At 43.2% G+C, this 10,050-nt stretch overlaps 1 non-coding gene across 1 annotated transcript; it reads right to left on the reverse strand.

Annotated features, from left to right (window-relative positions):
• Window positions 1–6,722: 6,722 nt before the first annotated feature.
• Window positions 6,723–6,841, reverse strand: LOC147901889 (U5 spliceosomal RNA). The gene has a single exon (XR_015541084.1). It is a non-coding gene; the product is annotated as a U5 spliceosomal RNA (small nuclear RNA).
• Window positions 6,842–10,050: the final 3,209 nt, after the last annotated feature.

Here is a 10,050-nt window from a genome sequence, read left to right on the forward strand (position 1 = left end):
GATCTTCTTGGGTCTCGAATGAATTCTAACATAGATTCTCTTGGCTCTCCAATCATAAATTCATCCACTTGGTCTAACGATTCTAACATTAATCCTCTTGGATCTCCAATAGATTCTACCATAAATTTCATTTGATCTCTCTCTCTCTCTCTCTCTCTCTCTCTCTCTCTCTCTCTTGTTGGATTTCCTTCAAAAATAGACTAGATGCAACAATTTGAATTGAAGTGTAGCTTTAAGTACCTGGGATATAGGAGCTCCTACATCTCCATGAGAAGTGGAGCATGGCTACAGCCTAGTCAACTCACTCTCTAAAGTGCAAGAGACAAAGTTTTTACTTTCTTCATGTTGCTCCCTACAAAACTTTTAAAATAAATTACTAACTTGAAAATCATCATGTTATAGTTCAAAAATAAATTAAACATTTGAAAAGAAGTAAAGTCACTTCAGTTCAATTTGGATGTTAGACATATAACATTCATATTAATCTCTTATTACACCATCAACAAAATGGAGGCATTATTAATAGCAATGACTCTGCTATCACTTTTTCTCTCATTTCCAAATTCGAGGGTGTCGGTCACCTATGTCGTCTCTTTTCTCATTGTAGCATAAGTGTTCACAAATGGAGCATAGGTCCTTGGGTTGTATTCTGGTGGGAGGTGTAGGCTAAAGCATGGAAAGCATCTCTAGTGTGTGCATGATTGAGAAAGCTTACTAGAGGTTCTAGGGTTTAGAGAGAGTTCAAGGTTGAGAAAGAGTCACAAGGTTGAGAATGGGTTCAAGGTTGAGCAATGGAGAGCTAGTCTCCATCACAATTTCACGGGGCAAAGGGTTGAGAAGGACGAACAAGGTCAAGGTAGAGGAAGGAGGAGGGAAGAGGAAGAAGGGAAGAGGAGGAGAAGGAAGGGAGGAGAGAGGATGAGGGGAAAAAGGAGGGGAGGAGAAGGGAGGAGGAGGGGGGAGTGCAAGGGTAAAGGCATGCTAGAACACGATGGGTATAAGCGAGCATGGACCCTAGAAGACATCTCAAAGAAAATCATTGGTTTTCGGGACCATGTACTTTGGAATACATCATATGTGGAATACTACATCAAATGGAGGGGCCTGATAAATCATCGTCGTGGCAGTCCTCATCTATTGTGGATTCAGCACCCTTACCTACTGAGTTGATGCAGTAATTAGGAGGCTTTGGTCATCATCATTGTTGCAAGGTGATGATCCGGTGCCATCTACTCTTCTCACTATTTTCCTTTCCTATTATAGTTCTCGAAATTGGATGGGAGGACTATAATAAAGGGGGTAGTTCAGTATAATTTTAATTGGCTTTGTAGTCAATCCTTTGTACTGTAGCCTACTCGAAAGATGCCACATGGTAGCTTTGGGGAATTGCCCTGATTTTTGCAAAAGGTGTTGCTGACCCACATGCACTCATCTTATTCCATTCACTGAATGAAACTAGATTGTATAACAGAGTTGATTGCTCAGCTGGGAATTCAATAAGGAATAATCCTTTTCTGTCCTTGTGCGAGCCTTGTGCAGCCCCTCACAAGTCACTGTGGTAAGTCCAGCCCATGACTTACATTACCCTCCATTTGCTAAAAGGTACCCCATTCTACCCTCCGCTTTTCCTACTTAATTTGGCGATCCCTGCTCTAGCTTTCGGAGTTAGTCTAGTCTAGGTCTGACTAAGGGGAAGAAATTAGGAGGAAATTAGTTAGAGCTAGATAGAAATATAGCTAATTCTGTTTCAGCACATTCATGGCAACATTAAAAACTCAATTGATTCATGAGATAGTACGGGCATCAACCTTTGAAATAGATACAAAAGTTTGATTGCATAAAAAACAGCCCCTGTCAACATGATTTACAATCAATAAAGCATTCTGCAGTATGCATCTCCTCATGAGGCTTATTGTATGCATTTCAAGCACGTCACGTCCCAAGTGAGTCGGCAGAGTGCATGTACTTGCCTGAGATCCTTCTTGATTTTTCTTAAGGCACTTACACGAGGCAATCAGAGGATTTCCTATAGGGTCTATTCTTTCCATACTAACCCATGATGTGCAACTATTGAAGATCAATACCGTTCACAGCAACCTTAGGTAAATAATGGCCAAAAGCACTTACATGAGGCAATCAGAGGATTGCCTATAGGGTCTATTCTTTCCATACTAACCCATGATGTGCAACTATTGAAGATCTATACCATTCACAGCAACCTTAGGTAAATAATGGCAAAAAGCAAATAGCATATGTCAAACCAACCATGTGGTGGAGCTTGAAATGGCATAAAAGAGGTGTCTAGCAACAGAATACGACTCAAATGCACCGATCGATATCTCTAGATGTGTATAGCTACATGCAGCCATTGATCCATACAAGCTACTTAACTCTCCTCAGCATCATGCCAGGCTGTGTCATTAGAGATATCTGCACGATAGTCCGAGGCCTCCTTGAAATTTCCATTCTTGCATATTGCTCTCTATGGCAATGAACACCCAAACTTAAGCCTTAGCTTTGACTTTATCCTCTTGATTCAAGACTGGAGGGCCAACCACAGCAAGCTTCATAACGAAGCAGGTTATAAAGCACGGCCAAAAGCTAGCAGAGCAGTTTGTTCTTGCCAAGGCCAAGTGGTGCGGAAAATAAAGATGCTAGGCCGGTTAGTCACCTATAATGCAGCACGATGCATAGAATGTGCTTTAATGATTGCATGGAAGGGATTCTGGAGACAATCCCTCACTGCCTATGTCGCACAGCCGATGTGGTTGGCTTCCCTCAGGATTGTGGCTAGTACACAGAGGATGATGAGGGATTTCACTTGGGGGATAGTAGCCTCACAAAGGGAGGACACGCCTTAGTTGCCATTTGGCAGGACATCATTTTTACTTTGCGTGCCCATTTGGGAGCCCAGTACTCCAGGTTCAGTGAGGCTAAAAGGTGGAAGCGTTTCTGCAAGGCCTGGCCTGCACTAATCATTTACACCCTTTTCGCGAGGGGTATTCACTGGATGTATAGACCACCACCGTGGTTGCTAGTTCCTGTTCGGAATCTCTCTAGGCATTGAGCTGTTGGATAGGTCACCTCCCCATCTGTAAGCCCCCAAATGAGGAGAGTGTGGGGGAGGGAGACCTAGGGCAGGATATGCCCAAAGAAGAGAGAGAGAGAGGGGGCTGCCACATGGGCAGCACCTCACAAGAGATGAAGGCTGCAACAGTTGGCGCCAGAGACAGTGCAGAAGGCACGGCATCCAAGGGATGGAACGGGCCCGCAAAAGGGCAGATCTGCAGCAGCAGGTAAGAACAGGTCTATTGGCAGGTGAAAGGCCTGCAGCAGGGCTTGGCAGCAGCACAGCAGATTGCAAGGAAAGGGAGGGGCTGCAGTAGGCAGCACCCTGCCCTTATATACGGCCAAGGAGCTGGCTGGTTGGCCAGCCTGGTTGGTCATAAGACCCAGCACACAGCCCCAAAATAGGGGGGCATGGAGGGGGCCAGCCAGTGGGCTGGCACACACAACAAAGGGGGGGCTGGGCCCCCACTTATAGGCAGTTTTGAGGGCCTGCCCCAGTCGGCTATGGGACAGATTGAGTCGGCCATTTAGGGGTTGCCAGTCGGCTGTTATGAGGGCCCTAGATGCCTATATAATGAGCCCATTGCAGGGCATTACTTCATCCAGCAGGTCGGCCATCAGAGGAGTAGATAGAAGCACCTTACCCTCATCCTTTGGCCTACAACTAGGAGGTAAAGGGGTGCTGGAGGTGGTGCTGCAGCCTTACCTCAAGGCTGAGCCCTAGGCTGCCTACCAAGGTAGCAGGGCACTGAGATCTGGACAGAGAGTCTACACACGCTCGAGGTGGAGCACACTGGCTCAAGTTCTAGAGATATCCGGCAGATAGTAGAAGTACGAGGTGGTAAGATCAAAGGACCATGCTCTGGTGGGACTTTGGATCTATCTCTTTTGTATTGTGTCCATAGCTTTGTACGGAAATATATTCTCTTGGTAGCTTCTATATCTAGCTGGATCATTATCTATTTATCAGTCTGCACATCTATTTGAAGCACCTAAGTTAAGAAGTTGGTGATTTCAGTCACCACACACTGTGTGAGCTTTTGGGCCAGTCTATCAGTCTTCCGCTGTGCGCACCCTATGTTGGTCGATTTTAAACATGAGCCGGATATCCGGAAAGAGGTAGGTTGTCCTATAGCTGGCAACCTGTTCTCTTTTGTATTTACCATCTACCACTCCTTTTGGTAGCTGTTTTGTATGGTGTTTTCAAGCATTAATAGAAGTTCCTTTTTCTCTGGAAAATAAAAAGATTGTATGATGGAGCAGATGTACCGCATGATGGTGGTGGATGTACGCCCAAGGGATTGACATCTGGCTCAACCATGGTGATGCTACTACTTTTCAGCTTGGTTTCTCCATGGAGAGACCAAGCATAGGCTTCGCAATGGGTGTAATGACTTGCACTAAAAAATCATCAGTTCTGGAGCTTCAGCGAGAGAGAGAAAGAGACCATGAGAGCGACTGGAGAGAGAGACGATTTTCAGCACCATGAGCTTGAGCCATCCCTTGATGATTTCCACGAGGATTGCAAGCCGTGAGCCATCCCGAATCAGCAGTAGCAAGTAAGTTTGTGTGTTTCACCTTGTCTTCCAACAGATGTGCCGCTCGTCTTGGCGGCTTCCCTGCTACTAACTAGATGCGCCACTCAACTAGGACGTCTCCAGGAGCATGAACCAGGCTGGGCTTCCATGTCTGGCCGAAATGATTTGCATTTGTGCTCCATTTTTTCCAGAGGTTTCTCTACTGCTATTGCAGTCTTAGTCCCTTCCCTCTCGTTAAGTTTGTTGTTGAACAATCATTAATTAAACGCAGTTCTACATGTGCTCTGTAGCATGAGTCAACAACAAGCAGGCTAGGAGGAAATCTCGCAAACAGAAAATTAGCCACTTAAACCACTTGGGATAAGTGGCTACATTTGGCTGAGTTCTGCTATCATAATACTAAGCATACCGATGAGCAGCTATGTATGGCTGCAAAGTTCATGTGCATTCCACAATTATTGATACAATTATTGCAAAGCTCATGTACATTTCATGTGCATGAGTGTTTGGAAGAGTGATCTCTGTCTAGGTCACTCATTCGCAACAGGGGTGTTTCTCTCACTCGTCAACAATCCCTTCCTGAAAATCTACTATGAATATACATGGAACCCGATTGAAAGAGTGGAGACTTAGGGTGGCCTACTTCAAGCAAAAAGCGGTTGAGAATTGAATGAGAGAACAATACTTCTCCATTTGAATGGGATTCGGTGGGCTTCATCAGTTGCCAAAGTCTCACGTACATCAGCACAGAATTATTGCAGGTGGCGCACATCATCTAGTGGTTGCGAGCTAGAGTTTATGTAGTCATGACAATTGCACATGAAATGTGCCAAGGCAAAGGCAATATCAATGGGTTCCTAGATCTGTGCATTCGTTCTCGATTCTTGCAGACGGTGGACCCACCCTTCTTCACCGAGCAAGCACTGAGCGAAAAGTTTGAAGAAGAAGTTCAAACGAACTTACAAAGGAAAGGAGCAGCTGAAAGCAGGCATCCGGAATCAGAAGAGGCCGCCGAAGATGCACAGATTATGAGAGAATGGCCTAGCCATGGCAGCATCACAAACCGCCGGCTGAGCTCAGACTTGGAAACCTCTGCTATATGGGAGCATCCAGCCCTGACTATCCTGCATCCTGTCCACCTAGCCCTTCCAGGTTGAAATCTTCACAGTCCACTAATTCAAAAGCATTACCTTGCATACCTTGGTCCCTTGTGCGTGGGAACGGGCTTCATGCCTCTCAGTCATGTTCCAGTCACCAGCAAGCAGCCAATGCTCTCCTTGGAGCCTGTCTTTAAGCTCATCCCACAACCAGGCTGTGTCATTAGAGGAATTTGGAGGATAGACCGAGGCCTCCTTGAAATTTCCATTCTTGGATAGTGCTCTCTACGGCAATGAACACCCAAACTGGAGCCTTAGCTTGTTGATTCAAGACCACAGCAAGCTTCATTGAGAAACCAAGCGTCCACACATCCAATAACGAAGCAGGTTATAAAGCAAGGCAAAAAGCTAGCACTGCCAAGGCCAAGTGGGGCGTGCCAGGCCGGTCAGTCACCTATAATAATGCAGCACGATGCATAGAACGTGCTTTAAGAAGCTGAATGAAGAAGATGGCCTGGCAGGTGCATGGCATATTCCAAACAGAGTAGAAGCAGTAGCGTTGGACCTGTGGATTGGGCTGTAGGGTAGGTGGGTATGAGGATGCACCAAAGCTGATTTGGACCGTGCCTTGCTGATAATGGTCTCGTAATCCAGGCAATGAGCGTTCGGTGCTAGGCTCGTTCTCCATTGCCTGTAGCACCATGCGAATTCAGGAAACCATAAAAGGAGACTCGGTTGAGCGGAGCAAACGATACCTACATTCTAAGAGAGTCAATAGGCGATGCTAGCATCACCCGATGAAAAATGGTAATAGCGAACAGAAATGCACCGGAGCAAACGATACCCACATTCTTGGGCAATGATAGAGTCACCCAAACCCAACCCGCTGCTGCAGTGTATGGAATCCCTGAGTCCACACTGTCAAAATCCGAGTCCGGAGAGGTCGCTGCCGCCTGAAATGAGAGGTCGCTGCCGCCTCGCTCGAGGCTCTCCATCTTAGCTGTTACTTTTGAGGAGCCCCCCTCACAGAGAGAGGAGCCGCACCAAAAATTCGGATACGCTGTTTTCTGTGCCGAGCACACGGTATTCTTTAGTAAAAGGCGAAAGAATAGTTCGCTCTGTGCTCAACACGCAGCTTCCATGTTGTCTGATGGGCCGTGTGTGAGTTTATATACGGCACCACAAAGTGAGTCTTTTCAAAATACCGTATATGGGATAGAGAAGCACGTGTCCCATGCATGCCTCTTGATGATCCAGATCACACTACTTCGATTGCATCGACTTTCACACCGGCTTGTATTTACGCATCTTAGGCGATTTTGTGCTCTACATGGTTGTTTTTTCTGGATAATCTGATATGTGTGCAATCCCACATAAATGTTCTCGTATATAAAACAACTTGACTGAGATAAAAACTGGGTCAAGCACTAGCTTGGATTCTAAAGTTATTCGGGCTTTGATTCTCCCAAAATTTAGCCTAGAAAATACATGGAGGAAGAGAAGGAAAAAGTGATATGCTTTGTAGTTTTGGGCTTACCCACTTGTTTGCATGAACCTTATTTTTAATGTTGTTCTTAATGCTTCAAGAATGACTCATTTAAAAAGGAAATTTCTTCATGTTAACTTGGCCAAGGCAAGAAGATGATAGAGTGCTCAATACATATTTAAACGAGCATTAAGTCAATGCACTCGATCTCAATAAAGATACATCAAAAAGTCACATGATCCGATGATGTGCTTAATTTCTCCTCCTCGTAATTAGTTTTGCATCTCTAATAGGGGGTCTTTGTTAGGCTTAGCATAATCATAATAACATATTTCTTAAATTTAGTGAAAAACATGGCCCCTAGATCCTTTATGTGGAGGGGTCCAACATCAAGGAAGACATCTAACTCCTCATCATCTCTAATCTTAATAAATCTTCTTTGGGATATGTTTATTAATCCATACAACATTATATGCACACACCTGCATACATACAGGTTCCGACTCAGCTGAAGTCTTTGATAGGCTTCTTCCAACTCCAAGTACTGGTCTAAGAGGGAAAGAATTGTTTCCTGGAACGGATTACTCTCTTGGGCCCCTGTTGCTGATTCCTGGGGATAATCCCATAGCCACAGACGCCACCTGGAGTGATCCTGCCCGTACAGAAACGGTATCATAAAACAGCTCCACCAGCTTGTAGATTTAATGTTGGTAAGAAGGTGTTCAAAACTAGGTCAAGCTGTGAATTTTTTATTATGGTTTGTGATGGTTGAGCTACTCCACAATATCATGCTTGGTTATTGGATGATTAACTATGATCAAACGCTTCAGTTTTGAGTATGCGCCGCTCTACAACAAGTATTAGCTTGGATTCTAATGTTATACGGCCTTTGATTCTCCCAAATATTGAGCTAGGAAATACAGAGAGGAAGAGAAGGAAAAAGTCATCTGCGTTGTAGTTTTGGGCTTACCCACCTGTTTGCCCTACCTTTCATCAATCTTGCTAATTGAATCTTCATTTCTAGTCGAACCCTTTTCATGAGAGCTCATCAATTGTCTTTGAAATGTATCAATTGTTATGTTTTTAAAATGTACCACATACTAACACGCAACTTATTTTTATTGTTGTTCTTAATGCTTCAAGAATGACTAATTTAAAAAAGGGAATTTCTTCACATTAACTTGGCCAAGCCTCAGGATACTAAGAAGATGATAGAGTGCCATGTACGTATGCAAGTCTTGCTAATTGGGCACATCAACACATATCTAAAGGAGCATTAAGTCAATTCACTTAATCTTAATAAAGATAGATCAAAAAGTCATATGCTCCCATGATGTGCTTAATTTGTCCGTCTCCTCTTATTTACTATTGCATCTCTAACATTGAATCGATCTTAATCTCCACTGTAACTCTTATATTGATATCCATTCAAGAAGTGTTTCTCTACATGATTCAACTAGCCTCGTGGGATCTGCTTAAAGACTTCAACAAATTGGTGGATTTTTGGATTCTCATGGTCCAACCAATAGATTGGAGATGCACGTTGAGTTGTACTGAGCTCATCTCTCCAAGACTCTTTGTTATGGTTATTGGTAGGCAAACTACAAGGTTTACAAAGCCTACCTTATCTCACATATTGCAAGCCTACTTTGACTTGAATTTTGGGATGGGGGAAAAACCTTGAGATTCATGATTCAAATCTAACCCTTTCTTCTTTTAGTTCAAATCAGTAAAAGAATCAGGTCATGAAGATTTAGAATAATCTTTACGATAGGAGTTAAGGTTTGGTATAATCCTTAGGATAGGAGTTATGATCCTTCGTATAGCGGTTAAGATTTGGAATAATCCTTAGGATAGGAGTTGAGGGACATTTGGAAATTCCTAATGGGACCAAGAAGAAAAGTAGCCCAAACTAGAGCTAACAAATTGAACAATGTAGAAAAAGCCATAGTTGAACTTGATGATGAGGATCACATGGGAAATGCAACAAATTAGCTAAAGCTAATTGATGCAAGAATGACATTAAATGATTAATGCTATGCGGGCCAAGAAGTACCTGAAAGAGTGGTGGATAGGCACAATGGATAGATGAACCAATGAAAGCTTTGACTCATCAAAAGAAAGATCAAGTTTGAGGAAAGTCCCACTATTTAAGTAAATTGGATGGGGTCAAAGTGCAAATTGAGGCTTAAAAAGATCGATTTGTATACTGGCACTACTAAATTATTGGTATAGAAAAGGGTTATCAGCCATTAGGTTAGAGGATCTAAAATAGCCTACACTTGAGCAACACCCTATCTACATTTCAAGCTCAAGAGCTAGATAAACCTCTCACCCTACAAGAATTGAAACATGTTTAAGGAAGATGTTAAGATCCTAGGGACTAATGGAATTTTTTCAAATCTTTTATGTACCAAAGCTATTGGCCCACTATTGGAGCTTGAGAATGAGAGCAAAGAATTGAGTTTCTTACAACTCCATATGAATTGTGGGGTGATAAAACTCATTTTAAAAGAAGATGTTGGGGTCTCCTAAAAAATTAGACACCTTTGGCTATGTTGAACTATTCTTATAAGCTTTTAAACAAAACCTTTGCTCTTAAGTTGAAGAATAAGGCATAGTTCTCGAATTGGGAGGAGTAAAAAGGAATGAGAGCAAAGAATTGAGTTTCTTACAACTCCATATGAATTGTGGGGTGATAAAACTCATTTTAAAAGAAGATGTTGGGGTCTCCTAAAAAATTAGACACCTTTGGCTATGTTGAACTATTCTTATAAGCTTTTAAACAAAACCTTTGCTCTTAAGTTGAAGAATAAGGCATAGTTCTCGAATTGGGAGGAGTAAAAAGGATTCATCGAAT

Source organism: Dipteris shenzhenensis, chromosome 5, assembly GCF_047967505.1.
Source record: "Dipteris shenzhenensis isolate YYH24624 ecotype China chromosome 5, Dip_SZ_1.0, whole genome shotgun sequence".
Taxonomy (NCBI): domain Eukaryota; kingdom Viridiplantae; phylum Streptophyta; class Polypodiopsida; order Gleicheniales; family Dipteridaceae; genus Dipteris; species Dipteris shenzhenensis.